Source organism: Centrocercus urophasianus, unplaced genomic scaffold (assembly GCF_019232065.1).
Source record: "Centrocercus urophasianus isolate 14NV4802_14NV808 unplaced genomic scaffold, USGS_Curo_1.0 seq_20, whole genome shotgun sequence".
NCBI classification, from domain to species: Eukaryota; Metazoa; Chordata; class Aves; order Galliformes; family Phasianidae; genus Centrocercus; species Centrocercus urophasianus.
In genome coordinates, this window is record NW_024884756.1 from 5143430 (window position 1) to 5164361 (window position 20932).

Consider the following 20932-nt stretch of genomic DNA (forward strand, 5'->3'; position numbering starts at 1 on the left):
GCGGTCTATAAATATTTAAAATACCTTAAAAGTGAGTTTCTAACTCTCCCTTCTGTGGGCGTCTGAATGCAGCACTCGGGTAAGTGAAATGCAGTGTGATAGGATCCAGTTTAATCCCTACTGGCTTCAGTGCGCCTAGTGGGTTCAGGAGTGAAGTTAGCCATAGGCTGCTTGGGGTTTATTGTAACAGATGTGAGCACAGAGATCCAGGTTCACTTCCGGAGTTCAGATAAGAACGTTTTAGGCTTGTCTGGAGTGAGAGAGTGGAGGAAGCTGGGGAGAAGTTCTTGTCGGAGGAACTACAGCTGCTCTTTTATGGAAGTCTTTTTTGTTTACTAGGCACAGTAAGCTTTTCTGACCGATGGGCTTTCCAAAAGTGTTTCCCTGCTAGACTGCTTCTGATTAATAAAATATATTAAAACAAAGGGAAAACCATTCTTTCCTAGCCTGTTTTTTCCTGGTACTTATGACTGACTTACATTTTTAGCATCATTAAATGCTACAGACCCTAGGTGCTTTGATCCTTCAGATGCTTACCGTCCTTAGATGCTTAGATCTGCATGGTCTTTCTCTCAGACAAGCTTGGATTGTTCTGCTTGCATTTTAAGTTGCTCAGATGCCAACATACCCTATGCTGAAAACTCTGTAGCTGCGTTATCACGAGGCTTTGTTGAACTAAGTAATTGTTGGTAAGCTGCAGAGTGTTAGAGTAATAGTGTAATCACTTGATTGGAGAGGGTGAGGATCTGAGTGATTCAAAGGACTAGGTGTTGCCACGAGGCAGTAGATGAGAATATTGAGATTCTAGTGTAATCTGTAAAAATATTTCAAAAACCAAAGAATGCTTTTCTAGTGTGCAGTTGGTACCAAATCAAACCCTGAAACCCGTTGACTGTGTTTTGTTTGCAAAGAGAGAGAACAAATACCCAGTGCCACTAATAAACTTAACCTGAGAAGTCTCCCAAGTCAATGGCTCTTCAATAAAAGACTTCATAATTTACTTCCTTCTGTTTTACAGACTGGAAGCAACGCTAGGAATTAACAGGAATGGCACATGACTGATCTGCACGGTATTCACCAATAGGCGGGAGCACATTCTCCTCCAAGCAAATGATTTCTCATTCCTTGGATGACTCTGTAAATACACGTGCAGTACAGCTGGAGCTACAGAAAGTGCTAAAACAGGTGAGCATCTTCCTCCATCAGAGCATAATAGAGCAGATTTAACAAGGAATAACAAGGTGGTGAAAGGCACGTTTGATATTGAAAGCAGGCTGGTGTAAAGTACCCAAATGCTCTGTGTGGTGTGTTGTGGTTTGTGGCTTGCTGGTTTGTGGCTTGACTGGCATCCCCAAGTTTGTCTTCTGAGGCAGAATTACGCCTGCAGAATGCAGGTTGCTGCGGATGGTCTGGATTTCTCTTTTGTAAGTGAGGATTTGAGAAATTGTTGTGTTTCAAGCTCCTCCTGGGAATTTGGCATTCATGTAGGGAAGGGAGCGCAGACTGGTTGGTTCTCAGATCCTTGCTTTTCATCTCATCCAGCTTGATTACAGCAGGTATTCCTTCTATTTAAGCCCCCAGGAATTTGATGGACTCCCTTACTGTGCAGGCTGCTCTTGTTTTCCCACTTACTGCAGTGAGCCAGAAGGCACTTGCTGTTCCACACGCAGTGCGAGCAGCATGGGTTAGTCACTGCAGCAATTGATTCAAGTTAGTCAGGAGTAAAACCAAGTCAGAGTCTTGCAGACTTGTTCTTCCAATTCCACACTCAGAAATGAAGTCTTTTAATCTCAGATATTAATGCCCCAGGCAAACTCTTATTATTAAATTGATTTATCTGTTTCATTTTAAGGTTTAGGGATAGCACTACTGATTTATCTGTTCAGTGGTGCAGAGGGGTGTACACAATGTATTATTTCCTGAGAAAAGTTATATGCTTGTTGTACGTAAAACTGCTTGTGCTTATAATCTTAAGCCTGCTATTGTCACTCAAGCTCAACTCTATCACACCGTACTTAGAAGAAAAAAAAGAATATCTGAGACTGCTATGAAGAAGAGGTAAGTTAAGAGATAATGCTAGTTCAAGTAGTTCAAATAAATTTTACGTTGTACACCAAGGCTGGAAACAAATGATGACACACAGCAATTACTTCTGTTCTTTATCTTTTTGCACTTAGTCTGATTTGAAGACTGAGTGCTTTGGTTGAGCAGCGGCGCTGCAGGACTTAAAGCCCTTGCTTCCCTTGCTAAGGCTTTAAATTGCAGTGCTGGTTTTAGATAACTCCTCTGATCTAGCCCTGTAATTGTTTAAATAAATCTCCTCTAAAATCATCATGGAAAATAATGTAAGACATTACCCATCAGGATCTCTTTTCTATACATCTGGTTTGTTCTAAAATATCTGCTGCATTCACAAAATCTCCTTTCCTTTTCCTTACTTCCTAGGCAACAGAAAACTGCCATATTTTATTTTAGAGTAAAGTGTTATTAAAGACATGGAAGTTTTTGAAAGATGATCATTGCTCTTTTGGGTCAGGGCCTTTTCCTCTAGCAACCATTTGTATGGCCTTAGGCTGAGAGTGATAATGTGGCTCCTCCACTCCACCGGAATGGGAGTGGGAATGGTATGGGCCAAGTGATCTCACTCACAGACTGAGTCTTGCTTGAGAGCACCTCCTAAATATGCTGCTGCTGTTACGGAACCTGGCAGGAAGGAAGCAGAAGAGATTTATTGGAGAGGCCTACTGCTAGGGCTACCCAGAGGTTATAGCGGCTACTATAATCAAGTTGTTGTAATAGAGTTATCTGAGAAAAGGGCAAGGATCTAAACAAAATAGCATTGAATCTGAAAGGAAAGATAAAATTGGTGAGAGGAGGCCCACCTTAATTTTTTCAAGATTTATCACCCAGTTTATTAACTTGAGGCAGATTAAAGTGGGAAACTCGTTAGCAATTACTATGCAAACATCAATAGGATTAAATAATAAGGGTATTGGAGACAGCTACTGAAATCAAGTAGTTTAGCCAACCGTTTAGACTTTTCCTTCCCAAACATGTCTTATCTCCTTTATCTGTAATGCAGACCCCTTGCGTTCTGCTCAGTGTTTAGTTTGCAGGACTAATTTTCAGTCAGAGTTCAGGATGTATGACAGGTGAACATGTCAGAAGAGCTTTGCCACGGTGTGAGGAAATTAGATGTCTGCATTTTGAAAAAGGGCGGTTCTGTAGTTGCAGCTGTGCAATCCTACATGTAGATCAGTATTTAGAAAGCTAAACCCTGTATTTGTGTCTTCTGCTCCACTGAGGAGCCTTCTGCTGCATTCATTGGATTAGAGGATGGTCAGGTGCTTCTTGCAAGTTCAGGCCTTAAGCTGTTTGAGCCCAGAGGGATGGCTGACAGAAACAGACTGCCTTACCAATCATGTATGATGACCTTTGTGAAACTGGGAAAGAGAACCAGTAGTCTGAGTTGCAATATAAAGGAAATATAAAGCAAATGAAGCCTTCTATCCTTTCCTCGTTGTGACTTTTTCTTGAAGGTTCAGATGGTTCCATCTAGTGATCCTCCAACTGGCCAAGCTCTTTTCTCATTATCCTTCCTGAGAAGGCCCTTTGGCAAACTCCTTTCTGCCAACGAGGCAGCCCCAGGGCTTGGGTGAAAGTGCAATTCTCACTGTGTGACACATTTGCTATGGCCATGTGTCTTTCGCTGTTTGCACTCCAAGCAGCCTATCCTGCTGCCTCTTTCCAGCCAAGAACTAATGTGGGGAAGCAGCTGCTCTGCCTTCAGCCTTTGTTATCTTCTTTCCATTTTCATCCCCAAGTAATTAACTTTCACTTCTCTGGGGAAAAAAAAAGTACAACAAAACCAAAATAACAGTCTTTTAATTATCTTCTGAATGTTGCAGACTTTTTCTTTCTTTCATTCTTTTTCTTTTGTTTCTCATATTATTGCTGCTCTGGTTGGCTTTGCTATTACAGCTGTTAAAATTGCACGCTAAAATGGCTAGTTGCTGAACCTCTGAAGAGGGGGCAGCAGCCCGCTTATATCAGGAAAACCTGCCTGCAGATATAGGTGGCTGCTGGGAGTGGTTGGAACTTGGTGTCAGATCAACCACAGGCTAGTGATTTACATCTGAAGGTAGCTTGGGAAGTGAGAAGTTGGCTCCGGTGTTTGGAATATTCCTCCAACTGGTCAGTTTCTCCCTGGTGTTGAAAAGCGCTCTTTGAAGTGTCAGACCAGCTTAGCCGCTTTATGTGCTGGATGTAAGTGGTACTGGCTTACGTTAGTACTGCCAGAAGCTGATATTAAACCATAGGAAAAATTAGAAATGTTTTTCTGCCATAGTTTTGTCTGAATCTGTGCTCCTCATTGTAGGAGTGATTTAGAGATGTCTGCATGACAAAGCATGCAGGATGTAAGGACGCTGATTTGTTTTCTTTCATCTCCCCTCATTACTTTTGTAGGGACCAGCTTTCTCTCTGAGTACTGATGCCTGCCATTGCGTGGCTGTTCTTATTTAAGGAGGGTTGATGCAGATTTGCTGTTGCTTACCTCTTGAGCGTGTGAGGGTGTTTTGCTTCCTAGGCAACACAGGATTTTTCCTTGCCTCAGCTCATTTTTAGCTTTCCTGAAAGTATTAGGGATTATTACTTAGAAACATAGAGGAAGGAACGCACACACACACATACACACAAATTGGAGAGCAGCTTGCTGAGTGGGTTCTTCAGTTTGCATTTAGACAAATAATTCCATGTGATCTTCGGATGTGACATGGCAACGTAAGGAGCAAATGTAATTTCATGTTGCATTATTATTTATTGGATTTATAATAAAATTGCAGTTACAGTGGAGCCTTGCTCATTCCAATGTGTTGAGACACAATCAGTGTGCATGCTAGTATAAGTCTGTACTATTGCGAAGTGTGCAGAAATAAGGGGTATTCAGAGATAGTGGTGAGCTTTTATTCAGAAATGAATCGGTGCTTAAAAATTTTACACTGTGTTCCAAGCAAATCTTGTGGTGTTAGCGGTCCCAGACTTGAAGCAGTATGACACTGCTCTATGGGCTTTTTGAGTCACTTTTGAAAATGAAATAAACTCTGTCTACAGATGGATGTCCTGTCTATTCTTTTGGCTTCTATATATCGACTGAGTTGATGAAACTTCTCACCTCTGTCTACCTTTGGAAAATAAGTAAATGAAACAAAAACCTGTAGTATATCTTTGCTGGGATCACAGATAGCAGAAAGGTAAAATCTTAGTAACTAACCAGTACAAAGGTGACATGAATTACTGCCTTCCCTGATTGTCTTGAAATATGTCCACCGGTCTTAGAATTGAGGTGCCACAATGTTGGAAAGTGCGCAGGCAAACAAAAACTTATTCTTGTAAACATAGACCCAGGCTGACTTTGTTGTGCCTTACAAATTAAGTATCAACAGAGGAAAGATGAGAAGGAGGCTGGAGAAGATCAGTCCCACAGCCTGTCTTAATCTGTTTTAATTCTGTCTGGATTCTTTACAATGGTTTCATCAACGTAAATTAAAATGGTACTGATCAAATACAACAGTGCTATTTGGCAGCTAGCATTTGGGAAGATAATTATTCGCAGACACAAAGGTGGCTTGAGTGTAAGGTGAAATGCTTGCTAGTCCATTTGTCTTACTTTGAAAAGACTGTCAGGGATGATACGCTTTGGTGTTTTTTGGAGAAATTGCACCTGAAGATTACGTTCATTTTGAAGTAAAGAGTAATAAGCTAGGAGTTCAGGGAAGGATAACAAGGCTTTCAAGACTAAGGTTATCCAGCTCTCCCTATTAATCTTCTCTCAATTTATAGTGATGTTGGGCGGTTAGTACATGGACAAATGCAGTGGATGTCAAACACAAGATCATTCCCATGTCCTGCTGACAGCTTAGTGCCAGAAATGCAGTGCTACTCGGTAGACTTTGGTGGACTTCTGCGGGTGCTGTTAAGCCTGATGAAGGTGAGGCTATCAGTGAGTGCTGAAAGATGTGCTCACGTGGATGCATGCATGTAGGCTGGAATGGATTTGCATCCAGGCAAGTTGCTCTGCAGCAGAGAGACCAGGTACGGAATCTCTGGGCTTTCGTTCTGTGTGGTTTGCTTCTTGCTGAAGTTAAATTAAAAAATGAGCCCAATGGAAGAGAGGGACATCAATATGAAGGGAGAGTGAGCAGGCTCTGCTGGAACTGGCCTGTATTTTCTAAGTGTAAACTAATGATCAAATCTGGTTGTAGGCAAACTCATTTTCTTAAGAGCACACATTTAGAAAGAGATATTGACACAGTATATGGCAATCAGACGCTGCAATATCTCTGGGGAAAATGCCAGCTTCCAGAGATCTGACAAACCCAGCATTTGTTATTTACCTGTCCAAAAAATGTTGGCTTTGAAAAACCAGTGTTGATTGCCAATAGAAGGGTGTTCATTACAAATTCAGCACAATGTACAGTCAGCTTCAGCATGGAGCTAACTGCAGGGGTTGCTTTGGCTCCGCTTACAGAATGGAAAGTATATTAATTTGTCCATAATTCAAACTGAAATAGGAGGAGAAAGTGAGATAAGATGAGCAGTTCAAGGAAGAAGCCAGGTGATTTTTAGGTAGCAAGTTAAGGGAAAGGAGCACTTACCCTTGAGAACTGTAGAAAATAATTTGTGAAGTCATTAGTCTTATGGCTTATTTTGGCTGCTTCTGTTATTAATTATTTGTACTGAAGTAGTACTCAGAGATAAGACTTAGCTAAAAGCTACTCTACTGACTTCTGCAAAAGCACACAATAAAATGACAATCTTTGTCCCTGAAGAGCTATTAATCTGAAAGCCATTCAGTATTCAGAATGCTTTGTCTTTTGATTTTCATCACTTCATTTGTTATTTCCCTTCTCTTATTATGATACACAGCATCTGAACCTCTTCCTAGAGCTGTGTTGGTGTTTGGAAAACAATGAAAGTCATGCACCTGCACTCTGGCTGTCTCTGAACATAATTTGGTTTTCCTCTTCACAGTATGTGCTCCCGCTTCTCCCAGTTCAATGTCTTCTTTCTCTTCTTGTTTTTCGCTTTTTATTCTATTGCCTGTCTGTCTTTTTTAAACGTTCTCACATTTAACTCTTCTGCCATCTTCTCTGTGAACTCTTTTTCTTTGACATTCTTCCCACTTGACTCTCTCTCCAATCCTGGGAACAATCTTTGAGATCTTTTCCAACATTAACAATTCTGAGATCCCCCGAGTCCAACCCTTGCCCACCCCCACTGTGCTCACTAACCGTGTCCCTCTGTGCCCCATCTCCACAGTTCAGGAACATCTCTGGGCACACTGACTCCACCATCTCCCCGGGCAGCCTGTTCCACCAAGTAACTCTTTCCTTCATCTGTCTTATCTGCACTTGCTCTAGTGAGCTGTTCAGCTTCCCACTTCTCATATCCAGCAAGAATCTACCGACAAGATAAGCTACTTGGGGATAGCATACTTTTTAACAGGAAGATGAAGTTGCTCCATGACTCAGGGCGGTGCTGGATGTCATCAGTTGTTGGGAGGTCCAGCTGGGAGAGATTCTGCTTTCCTTAGAGTCTTCAGTCCGGAGCAGCTTCCTGGAAATACAGTCTTATAAACAAGTTTACTTGATGTGTTTACTTTGCTGGGTAGCAATGTCTTCTGTTGGATCTTAGTGAGGAAGCAGTAATTAGGAAAGAAGGAAAAAGTTAGCTGTTGGCATCTTGTCCTTCTGCTTTGCTTTTAATTATTGTGGCTTGTGAAAGTTTGCAGCAATTAGAGCCACCTTGCTAAAGTAGCCTTTAAACTGGATTGTTGTTGTCGTAACTGTTATTGTTCAAGAACTACATTTTTCAATTAGGGGAAATACATGAGATACATTATCTATAACAATCTCTTTTAATGGTAACAGTGGATATGGAAATTAGTCAAGAGCACAAAATTAAAGATATTTGAATAATTATAGTGTAATCAAATCAAAATTACTGATGCCTTTATTTGAGGCTAGATTATGTGGAAAACAGCACAAGAAAATACGTGCTCTGAAATCTGAAAGGCACCAGTATTAGACAGCACATTTGCATTATATTGCACCAAATAATTTTGTTTTGTCTGTCAGCATTTAGCATATTAAAAATAAGTCACTGCTTCAGTGTGCTGACAAACTCCCCTGTAGTTCGTTTTCCTGGCGTGTCTGGGACGTTTTAGTACGGTGCAGAGTATTGCAAAACAAAGGTGAATTTAATAATGCTCATCAAGGTAGCTTAGAATGTCTGCATTGTAAATGCCTACATTGAGTTTTCTTGAACAAGTTTCAGTTTTTGTCAACTCCTTCTCTTTCTTATCTGATGCTACGTGTGCTTCTTTAAATCAAGCAAGCATAAAGATCGGGGAGCCCAGGGAAGGTCAGAGGTAGAAAATCAAGGAATAATTGTCTTGTTGTTGTTTATTTCAGGCTTTGAACAAAAACAGCTTATTCTGTAACTCTTTACTTTTAGTAGCAAGTGCTGACGCATCAGTGCAAAAGAGCTAGAAGGAACAGTCAGAGCGTGGCAGGGTTCTAGCTGTCTGAAACATTTGCCTGTGTTGAAGGAGAACTAGAAATAGTTGTGTGTGCTTCAAGCTATTTATTTATCCAGAAAAAAAAAAAAAGTTAAAAATATTTATAATAGTTATGGTTGTAATAGGGGGTAAAGGCTAAATTCATATTTAAATTTCATTTGAGGGTTTTAATTCCCCAAAGTAATGTGAAAAGTTGAAGGAAGAACCGTAGTAGAAATTGCAAAAGCATAAGCCAGCTGATGAATTACTGTGAGCTTTGTTAGTGTAAAGAAAAGCAACAGAGTTCACTTGTTAACATTTAAATGAACAGCAGTACTAACAAATATTTGGGAATGTTGCTGCTGAAGTCAGCAAACCCTGACTTTCATGCACCTGGCAAAGCACAGGTGTGTAGTACAGGGTTCTTCAATTTGTCTGTTTTCCATGGTAGATGGATAGAAGCCAAAAACACCCAGAATTCCTTCTCACTGAAAAATATTGTGGGAATAACTATGTGATTGTATCTGACGTCAGGTTCATGAAATCTGATAGAAATGAAGGCTGCAGAAGTTGGGAAGAAACACAAGAGGCAGAGGTCAAGAAGTGTTTTACAGCTTTGTGAATAGTTGATGCTGCATTCAAGTAGTTTTTAGAAACAAAATTGGTACTAGCATGCCTAGTGAAGATAAGATTGCTGTCCTTCATTTCTCGTTTTGTAAGGAAAGACTGAAAATGAACAAGGTTTGGGGTTTCAATTCTTCATGTTGGTTCTGAAAGTGTAAGAATTGCTTTGGTAATGACCAGACAGAAATTATGGACGATCTTGGGTAGCAATGGGGTGAAGGAGTTTGACTGGCAGCTCAAGTCACTCTGCACTGCTGTGATGCTTCCCATAGATTGTCAAATGAAAGTTTCCCAAGTCATGTAGTGATGTTGTTGCGCAGTCTTGTGCTGCATGGAGGGTTCCACTATCGTAATGCTTCACAGCCTCCTCTCCTGCAACATCCCCGGAGTACTGAATCAAAACTGTGCAGGAAATATTCTGCATTAATAAATTATATGACTTATTTTTATAGCTAGCAGAACAGTTGTCAAAAGACTAAGTAGCAAGTTTTGGGAAGCAGATAAAAAACTTAATAAAGCCAAGTGGTTTGTGAGGCTGGCTGCAGCAGCTAATGCTGCAGATGTATTATGGAGCTGAAGTTGATCCAAATGAGGCCGTTGGCGTGTGCAGCTAATGGGGGGAAGAAGTAGGCAGCACTTCCAAGTTCGAGAACTTGAAGTTCTGATATTTTATATATTTAATCTTCCCGCTACTAATTTTGGGAATTAGTTGTTTAAAACTTTGCTCGTTGCCAGTTAATGCAATTCACTAATGAACTCTGCAGTCAATCTGTGTTGGGCTATGCATTTGGGCTATCAGGTCTTAAATCATGTTGCTTCAGGCTATCTGCACTAGCATGTGTTTACTAATACCTTGCCATACTGTATTTCATTTCAAGAGGAGGAAAATGAGATAAAATGCTTGATCTGTTTAGCTTTTAGTCATTGTCTGAGTTGAGAGGTGAAGTCCTTTTCAGATTGCTGGAGATTTTTCAAGGAAAGGGCAGATATTGCTCCTTTTAATGTGGTCTGGGGGACATAGGTGATGGCTTGATGGCTGCGCTAGATGGTCTCAGCAATCCTCTCCAACCTTTGTGATTCTTTGACTCTAGTATTGCTGCGCAGTAGAGCTGTCATCCAAGGAGATGATCTGAATGATTTAGGGAAAATCAGGTTTGGAGCAGAAGAAGACACGGGATGTTGAACCTTTCAGTTAAGGGTGTAATCAGAGCTTTTCAGTACCAATACCTTGTGTGTTGGGACTGTATTAGTAGCAACTGGATGCTCAAATAACATTTGACGGAGCGCATGATCACTTTATGCGACCATCCCAATAAAACTAGGAAGTTTTGTTTCTTTTTATGTGGCTTTATGTTCCTCCTGTCCAATGCCCCCCTCCCTGAAGCACAATTATTTCCACTGAAACAAAGATTTCACTGTCTCTGCGGTACCATTGTAGGCTTGAAATAACCATGAGGCAAGGGTTAATTTCCTAGTCTACTGGCATGTGTTCAAGCCTGTCCTCTAACGTCTCAAATGTTTGTATTACTGCTGCTATTATTTAACTTGAGCTTTGGACAATTAATAGTGGGAAGATGAGGGCTTTGTTGCTTTGAAATGTGTCCCATCCTAATAGGAAGGAAAGTGTTTGTGGTGGGAGAAGTCAGGGAAAGAAACTGAGTTGTGCTATGTTTCTTTGTTTTGCTAACTAGCACTAACCCAAAGCTATTTAGCTTCCCCCAAATCTTCATCTTTATAAATGAACGTTGCTGTTAACTGTTCAAATTGCATCCCATCATACCTGCATGTGACTAGAGATAACTGGAAAACATATCCAAGTTGCTTGTTTTGTGGAGTTCAAGCTTATTTCAAATTGATTTTTTTGAAAGAACATCAAACCAGATTTGCTTGGCAAAGGGAAAGGTTGGAAGATATTCTGTTTCAAAATTTGTTATGGCTTTACTTGAACCTAATTTTGAGTGGAGGAAAATATTGCTCCGAAATCATGATTCAATAAGTGCTCTTCTTTTTTTTTGAGCTCGTTCTTCCTTAAAACAAAATCTATTATTCATTTGAAATGCATTGATTGGTTTTATGAAATGTTAGATTTAAGCGTTGGATTGTTTTGAGAGCACTATGTCACTGTCAGAGGTAAAGTTCTGTGGAGAACAGGGTTTATCCATCCCATACATAGTGTTTTGCCAAATGGTCCTTGAGAGACCTCCTTCTGTCTCATTCCATGGCAGCCACTGGTGAGCATTTATGAAGTGAACTAATTCAGAATGTACCGTTTCCTATTAGAAGAGCCTTTTCTTTACTTTTAGTGAATTGTACAAATGTGACATCGTTATTCCTTCTCAGGAAGAGAACAAAACGGAAAAAGAATGAAACAGACCGGAGAACTTGATTCTCAGAATGTGCGTGTGATTGTTGGTGTTTGAAATGTAATGGGCAGAACAATTACGCTTTCATTTCCTTAAGCCTTTCTTCCATGCCATTTCAAATCTAGAGTCAATAGGTCAGAGAAAATGACTGTGAGAGCTTGTGTACTGCAGCTGATGGTTTGGCACAACCCTCCACCAAGAAGTCACTTCTCCGGATGGGTTTCTTCTCCACTGCGTTTGACAATAATGTGAATGAGAGCTGTGACTCCCTGTTGGCCTACAGTGGTGAGCCACTTATTTTTTCAGGCAGTCATTTGTCAGCTGAAGATCTGCAAAGTAAGCTCTACAAATAGCACATAAATATGTTTATGTAAGAGATGTTTCTTCTTCCAGTGGTTAATCATGTCAAACGTGAGACGTTCTTTAAGCAATGCCTAAATAATAAATGCAGTTTCTAAGCTTCAAGCTAGGTTGCTTTTATTCATTTTCAGTCAGTTTATATTGCTGCAAAATGCCTATTTTGCATTAACATCTAGGAAATACCAAGTCTTGAGTTTGAATCGTGCAAGCTCATTTTACATAAATTTTCATATGCACACATACTGACTGAAGGCAGTGGGTCACATGCACACAAATGAATCTGGGTCAGACTATTAAATTAATGAAATCAAATTCTGCTCTTCAGTGGAGCTGAGCATACATCCAAAACATTTGAAGGACGTAAAATCCAGTTAGTATTATCCAACCAGTATAGAGGAGTAGTGCTATATGTTCTTTTATATAACAGAAACTGTGGAATTCTTTTCTGGTAATTGTTCTTTCTTGCTTACAGATGGATTGCACAGCAGACTGGTGTTGGCATAGCTAAGTTCTAAGCAAGAAAACAGGCTTCTTGGAAACAGTGCTGAGGTGCACCGCTATTGTGATAAGAAAATTACAGACCAGTGCTAGACAAAAATGACTGGAGACATAGAGAACAAGCTTTGTTCTCTACTAACTTGCATGACTTCAGCAGTGCTTGCAACTACAATGAAAGTGGCATGCAGTAGAGCAACTGTTGTTTCTATTTAAACTGAACTGAATCCTGCTGAGCTATGCGGAACGCCAGCAAAATGCAGATGTTTGTTTTGCTCATCAAAATGTTTGTCTTCTAAGTTTAGAAACAAAATTTGCCTACTTGTCTTTTTGTCCCTCATGACAGATGCTACTTCTAGAAAACACAGTTACTTAGTGTGAAATCAAATGAAATAGCAACTGAAGTCCATCTTTTTACTTTCTGATCTATTGATGCATCTTTTTGTATGTTATCTTGGTATACTTTTACTTTCTTGATATATACACATGTATTCATACTTACACTGTGGTTTTAGTACCACTCAAAAAGGACTGCAGGATTGCATTTTTCCTCCGTTAGAACAGATTATCTAAATAACTGATAAAATCCTGTGCTGAGGCCACAAAAGGTTTGGTAGCGACTCAGCAACCACAGCTGCCACTAGGGAAAACAAGATGCAAAGTTCATTCATGTCCATGGGTGTTCATTTATTTCCTACAGAGTGAATTGATAGCAATTAACTAACACTTGTTATGTTTCTTATCCCTTAGGTACTGATGTCCAGTATCCACATTTCTAACAACTCCCAAGGTTTGCAGGTACTTCTTCTCAAATTTCCATCTGTTGCATCCAGTCACTTGTCATGTTAGGAACAGCTGTGAGGTAGGTCAGATATGGTTCCCACTAAAGGCTGCACAGTTTGAAACCCATTCTTTATTCTCTCCTAGAAACCTTCTGCATTGGTATCGGGGCTGAACGTGCCTGTGGTGGGGACATGGATGTCTCTTGGGAAGCTGTTGACTGAGCTGTTGTCTGTTGGATTGTCTGAAGGTTTTTTGTTTGGTTTGGGTTTTTTTTTTTTTTAGCCTAATCATTGCTTTTGTTAGTTCACAATATTAGCAGTATACTGGAAGGCACTTAACATACACCTCAATCTCTAGAAAGTCAAACAGAACTTTAAATATATTCCTATAATGAAGTGCGTGGTTTCTAAATGCAGATGGAATGTCTTATACATGAGAGGCCGGAGCTATCAACAGGCCAGCAAACTTCCTGTAGTGTATTTTAAGATCTGATGTGCCTGCTGGGTATTCCCTAGAGTCTTTCTGTAAGAGCATCAGGAGGATGTTATTACGAAATCAGTACTAGGTGGCTCATTACCTTTGTAGTGCATCATTTCCCATAGGACCACGTAATTATTTCGTGAATGATTCCTGTAGTTTTGCTCCAACACTCTTGTCTGGGAAGAAACTCTCTCCAGGCTGATGATTAACTGCATGAAGAGGATTAACTGTTTCGTATTTTTCTTCAACACCAGTATTTTTTTTTTTTTTTTTCATAAGCAGCTTATTTCTGACCATATTATTTAAGTGATATGCAGTGCACTTAATTCTTATTACCTCTATCCATTTTTACAGCTACTAGGCTTTCTGTAACTGCTTATACTTAGAGAATCACTCTTTCAAAATCAGTGACCAGGGTGTTCTTGTGAGGGACTATGAGAAGAAACTTTCTGGGAGTTTTGGAACTACGCTGATATAGCACTTGGCAAGCTTTACCTGAGAGCATCTAGTGCACACAACATGAAGAGCGTATCAGAGATTAGAGGATAAAGAAAAGCAGAGGAAAAGAGAAAAGAGAAGTATTTGCTCTTCTCCAGATACCTGTGAATCGCATGGTAAGAAAAAGATTGAGCAGCAGTGTTTTCAGAATAATATTTATTTACAGCTTCAAAAAGATGGAATCAAAAGGAAAATCAGCAGGATGTGAGCAGAGATTAGTCTCTTAATCATTTGGAGAATATTTTATTGCATTAACTTTTCTAGTTCTAGAGGCTGCCATGTGCTGCTTGGATTCTGCTGTTAGAGCAGCTTAGATGTTTCTCTAAATGGTGCTTGCCCATGTCATGAGCCCTACAGGACTGTGAGAACTAAGTTTGGTTAGCAGGTTTTCACATAAATCCCAGGGATCTCCCTGTTGTGTCAGCTGTATACTTAAGTCAACCATTGAGTTTATGACTTAGATATGGGTAATACGTTGCTTGCGTGTCACTGATCTTCTTGTGCTCATTCCTTCTATGGACAGATTTACCTTTTAAGTTTCTTTTTTTTTTTTTTTTTTTTTTTTTTTTCCTCCTACCAGGTAGTCTAAAGTAGTCCCAGTTAAGAGAGAATTTGTCCCAGTATTTTTGTCTAAACGTTCTGATAACACAAATTCTGACATTACATCATGCTGGCTGAAGAAGTCACTGGACTCCTTTCAGGCGTGAAATAGAATGATATAATTCATGTTCTATCCATGAGAGATCAAAGATGATAGCAATGCTGGAAGGCTGCCTCTAGGAGCAGTCCAAGGAATAAACTGTGTGAATTTGCCTGTAACTGGATCACTTGTATCATAGAATGGCTTGGGCTGCAAGGGACCTCAAAGATGACCAAGTTCCAACCCCCTGATATGGGTGGAGTTGCCAACTGCTAGATCAAGCACTAGATCACGTTACCCAGAGCCCCATCCGTCCTGGCCATCTGTAGGTATGGGGAGTAACTCGGGGGTTATGTGTATCACATAGGCTCAAAGATGTACGTAGCCCAGCCTAATACAAGCAGGATCTTATGTTAACCTAACTGTTCAGTGAGAAAAAGGATTATTCAGAACGTAGACACACACACACACACCACACACACATAAATACAAAAAAAATACTTGGAGTTCTTGGATATGAAGAAGGTTATAGAACCTTCTTCTTGTGTCCTACTCTGGCTAGATGAATGTGCACTGGAGGCAACTTGAGCATATAAATCATCTCACGCTTGCACAATAAAAGGTGTGGAGGTTTTTCAAGTGCTTTCTGGACTAGAGCTGTGAGGGCAGGCAAGACAGCAGAGTGTTAAGGTTGGCAAGTTAAAGAGCATTGCCTCCTTATGACACTGAATGTAATGAGAAGCACTCCCAGCTCTTTAACTATGTGAGTGGTTTCAAGCTCTCTGCTTCCAATCTTTTAAGCCTGCCTGCTTTCAGAGATAGCATGGAAAACTGTACCCTGTATTCCCATTAGTGTCCTTCTACTCTGTGTAGTGCACAGGGGCAGAACTGTGGCCACAAGCCTTCAGACCTAGTTGTCTAACTGCATCCAAGACATCCTTAACAGCAAACAAAGAAAACTGCAGGAAATATGATTTTTGGACATACAGTTCTCTGTCATCCCTGCCAGTTTTTTTGAAAGTTGAAGATTGATGTTTGGTTTATGAGCAATGACTGGGAACAGGCAAGTGAAACTCTCTTTATGGAGGTTTGTTCTGCTATCTCCATGACTGGATATATTTCAGACAATGTTAATTCACTTTAAAATAACACCAGTGCAGTTTTTTTCAGCCTTCACCTGTCAAGTCTATGATTTCCTTCCTGCTTTATCTTGTCTATGGGTTGTAGAGGTACAGTAGAAAACAGAATTCTAAAAGGCCATCTCTGCTCTTCATTACCTGGTGGGGGGGGAAGCCTCCATCTCAGAAATGCTCATTTTCTCAATTGTGTGTACTCCAGTTGTTCCATCGACTTCACTGGGAGCACTCATCTATTTTGAGTTGGGCATGCGGTTAATTACTGAATCGGGGTCCATATGTGTAAAATTAAGTATATGTGTAAGTGTCTGCATATTCAGGGCCCTAGTGGAAACCACAGTAAAATGCAGAGTTGCATGTTACGCTCACTGACTGAGGGGAAAATGTCCTTGAAGTCAGCAGGCACTTTGCTGACTAAGGCGAAGAGGCATCTGGCCCATACAGCCAGCAGCCCCAGCTGCAGCTCTCCATGTGCGAGTTGAAATACAGCATTGATGCACTAGGCTACAAGTGAGGGAAGGGGCCTGATCAGCAATTTGCTATGGTTGTGAGGAAAAAATTCTGAAACAAGCCTTCAGAATGGCACAAAATACTCAATTTATTCAGCAGAATAGAAAAAAAGCAGTTCTAATCATGGGTTTCTGTGAGCTTCTACTAGACAGAGCTTGATGTTTCATTGTGAGCATCGGTGTCTGGCTGAGGGACAGCACAGCTGTGACAAAATACATATTAACATACAGAGAAGTTCAAAAACAAAAGGTCAAGAAAAACCCAAATAAGTAAAACCGTGTGAGACAATGTAAAACCACACTGACAAAACAGCATCATAATCTAATTGTTTGAATTACTAACAGACATTTGAAAGAAGGCTCATAGAAGGAAAAGTTTTGGTTGAGATTTTTATACCTCTTAACAGGAGGAAATTAGCAAAGATGCCTGTATCAGTTCTTCAAGCCCTGCTCTCCTGCATGTACTGAAAGGAACTGCTTTTTGCTGTAGGGAAAAAAAATGCTAATGGAAGAATGCAGCCAAGGGCTGGTATTTGAAATGGGATGGACACAGAAGTAGTTCAGTTGATTTCATAAGAAGAACAGGCCAAATGGCTTAGGTCAGTAGGTGCCGGCTCCTTTTGTCCAGTAGCTAATCCATGCTACCAGGTTATGGGATTCTGCCCAAAGGAAGGAGAAGGTCTCTGATTTAGGGATCATAATTAACTGGGGGTTCTGTATGGATTTGAATTATTCCAGCATAGATTTGTTTTGTGTTAAATCAGTGATGTGAGAAAAGCCTACCTTGGGTAGGCTCTTTCTCTAAGACAGAGTTTGCTTGTGTGAGTGCTGAGGAGATGAAGGTATGCTCTGCCAGGTGAGCACTCGCAGTTGAATTTTCTCTGATCTCCATCTACTGACATCTGAGAATCAGTCCTGAGGTTTCATTTTCTCTTCCATTTGGCAGTGTGATTCTATGTGTCTCAGGAGTGCAGTTTACATCAGATAACAAGGGGCCAAAAGAGTTAGATACTGCAACATGAAGCCTAAGTCACACTTCTGGAACTGGCCCTGCTTCACAAAAATGCATGAATAGGTTGCTCTCAGGAAACAGCAGCTATTTTGCGTCTCGTGGGGTGGTAGGACTTAGAGAATTGCAGGGAAAGGCAATGGGTGCCACGTTCAGTGTTGTTCTTTCAGACAAGGCTTGGTGGATACAGGAAGATCTAATGTGGCAGGGTTCAGGCTGAGCAACTGCCAATCTAGCAATAAGTATTCTTGGTCCTGTTTTAATTGCCTAATCCTTGTGTTCTTTCCTACTTTGTCATGTTAGGCATAGAGTTGCCATGTTCTTAAGTGTAGCCTGTTCAGAGCAGAGTGGTGGCTCTGCTGTTATGGATAAATATGCAAGCTCTCTGAACCCAAGAAGTGTTTGTCTAAAGATACATGGACAGTCTGTGAAGGTAACTTGCGGGGGATTTTGCCAAAAATGGTATGTAAAGGAACAGCCTAACTACAGGGTTATATATGGCTGAGCTGTTTTCCCTGTTACCAATTCACAGACGAGCTGTTATTGCTAACACAGAAACAAACCAAAAAAGTCAAAAATTTTGTAGCAACGAAGACCACGTTATTGGCTAATAATTCACTGGAAAATGCTGCCATATCACATGGCTGCAAACTATTGCTGTGAGTCCACTAAAAGTTTATTCAACGGTAAGGAGACGATGAAAAAAAGGCAAAGAGCTGCACGATGTTTGAAGTTTAATGGCGTGGTAGGTTTCCTGTTCTGTCGTATTTGTAAAAGAGAAAAGAGTGGGATGGTTATTGTATATCTAGAATTAGCATAGCAAAGCTGGTTTCAAGTAAGAATGATGCTCTATGAGTCACAACAACGGAAAAAGCAGCAGTTCAAGACTGGTAGATGGATGAGTCATAGGGAAGCTGCTCATATCCAAAGTCCAGAAAAAATTAGTGGAAATGCTGGAAAAATCAGAGTTGTTGGCTGGTTGTCATAGATGTAATGCAAACAGCTGCCATAATCTGTATGTCCAATCTCAAGAGGTTATAGTCTAGAATAGAGAAAGATTAGCTTGTTTAGCTTAGAGTCAAACTACCGTCTGTGCTCTGGCCTGAGAAATGGACTTTGCAGTTTGACTCAAGGTTGTAAAGCCTGTTGGCTATGCTGGGAGTGCAAACCCACTGGTGTCATAGTGCACTTGGACACCTGCGTGTAAGAGAGGATGTGTTTCCAGGAAAACAGGCCAGGAAAAGCCTCAGTTGCTCCAGAAGCTCAAGGAGCAGCTCGTACTGCTGATGTGTGTTATCACAGCCTACAGCTCGGATGTTGGGTGGCAGAGGGACAGAGCCTGAGCTCCAGCCAACATAGCAAAAGCACTGCCTGTGGAGTACACTTAGAATGTATTTGGACACTGGATGTAACCTGGAGGATTTAATGGATAGTTGGAAGGCAAAGCTACTTAGACAATGTGAACAATTAACAGGAGAAAGAGAAAGAAAGATTTAAAAAAAAAAAAAAAAAAAAAAGGGGGAATAAAAAAATGGGGGCAGAAAAAAAAAAAAAAAAAAAACTGTTTTCTCTTTCTTCCATGTTTACGTGGAATCAAAGTGGGAAAAAAAAAGTCAAGTCTTGGAAGCAAGAGGAAGTAAAGGTTATGCAAGTAGAAAATGGATGTAGCTGGAGATAAAGAAATAAAGCAAGATTTAAGATGAGATGGAACATAACAGAAGGAGATTATTGCTGGGAGTTAAGTCAACCTGGAGATGGAGACACAGAGGGGGGGCTGTAGGGAAAAAAAGTCTCCTCTAGGGCAAGAAGCACACAGTGTAGAATTAAGGAGTTGGAAGTATTGACTTAAAGCTTTGTTGTCCTTTTTGTTGTAACTGCGTTTCTCTTTCTGCCTGCTCTAAATGTTTGTGGTTTACTGCTTGGCACCAGTAAAAGGCCAAAACTTGCAGTCTTAATTTCTTCGCTTCTCCTAATTATTTACTGCACAATGCATTGCACAGTTATAACTAAAAATAATTGCAATATTGAACAAAGAGTGATTTATGGTAACCACCTGAAAATGAACAAGAACACAGGTTCAGAAAATGAACTGAGGTTACAAGAGATGCAGGTTTTGCATTTAAGCATTTTGGCTTCTTCTCCATGAAGATTTTCTTTTGTGGAGCCCCAGTCTTTTGCAAGCAATATGACTAATTGACGAATAACTAGCTTTCTCTTGACACATGAAACTTTCCCTGGAGACGAGTACATTCCTGGGATTCTTCAACTCAGAAAAAAAGGTAGATTAGACAGAATTTATTTTAAATACCCTTTTCTGCAAGTTAGAAAATGTACGCCTGATTTTTGGTGTCACACAAAATGAGACCTGACCTGTTAATGACTTTATTTAATTCAGGTGAATCATTTCTACTCATTTACTTCTTCAGTGTCTTAATTTCTTTTGTGAATATTTCTATTCCTTTTTTTTTTTCTAAAAGACTCAGTTTTTAATTTCAGTTTTTCAAATGCCTCAGCAGTAACTTCTGTTATCCTCGACATTTCTGTGTCACCATAACGTGAACTACTGCAGTGGGAAACTTAATCCTCTAATCTGGCTAGCTCAGACACATTGTTCGTACTGGGACATTTTCCAATTCAGTGTACTTATTAACAGCTCTGAGCACTCTGTTCGCTTTGGCATCTGCAGTGGGAACACCCTTATGAATAGAAATTGCAGTCCAACAGTTTACGCCTATGACTTATTCTATTAGCTAAAATGACAGTGCTGGTTCATATGATTGTAGAACACAGAGCACTGTTTTTTGTTTCAAAAAGGCATGAGATACATATGCATGCGTGTATGTATGTGTGCGTATGTATGCTACACGTAAGCATTTGTCCTATGAGATTTGTCACTGCTATTGTTGGCGTATTTCAGTCCATACAGTGCTTTTTCTCTCACTGCAGAGATGTACACAATTGCTTGTAGGAGGCATTTTTAGGAATGACATCCATTACTGAAGAGCTTGCTAGTGGTCACTGTTGAAGGCAGGGAACTGATGCGGATAAATATGCATCGCAACCCCCCACAGCAGGGGACTGGAATTAGATTATCTTTAAGGTCTCTTCCAACTCAAGCCTATGGTTCTATGGCTATTGATATTCCACTTAGGTTTTTCTTTGAACACTAGAAGAGTAAGTACTCTCAGGGATGTAGATAAGTTTTAGTAAAGTCGAAACAAGCTGCTGCTTATGTATTTATAAAAACCCAGAATGGGGTGGAAGATCATCAGTGATATGATTTAATTTAGGAGGGCATGCAGTTGAACTAGAGGTTAACGGCAAATATCATCAAAATCTTTAAAAAGAAGATTGAATCACCAATATAAGGAATACGATTCTGTATTTCTGTGAAACTAAGATAGATTTTAATATGGATAGTGTATATTAAAAGAGTGACAGATTAAGACCTTTGTCTTTGAACCTGCAGGTGCAA

At 40.2% G+C, this 20932-nt stretch overlaps 1 long non-coding RNA gene across 1 annotated transcript; it reads left to right on the plus strand.

Annotated features, from left to right (window-relative positions):
- The first annotated feature begins 925 nt into the window (after nucleotides 1-925).
- On the plus strand, nucleotides 926-12410 carry LOC122162336. The gene is made up of 3 exons (XR_006169478.1): nucleotides 926-1185; nucleotides 11673-11832; nucleotides 12380-12410. It is a non-coding gene; the product is annotated as an uncharacterized LOC122162336 (long non-coding RNA).
- Nucleotides 12411-20932: the final 8522 nt, after the last annotated feature.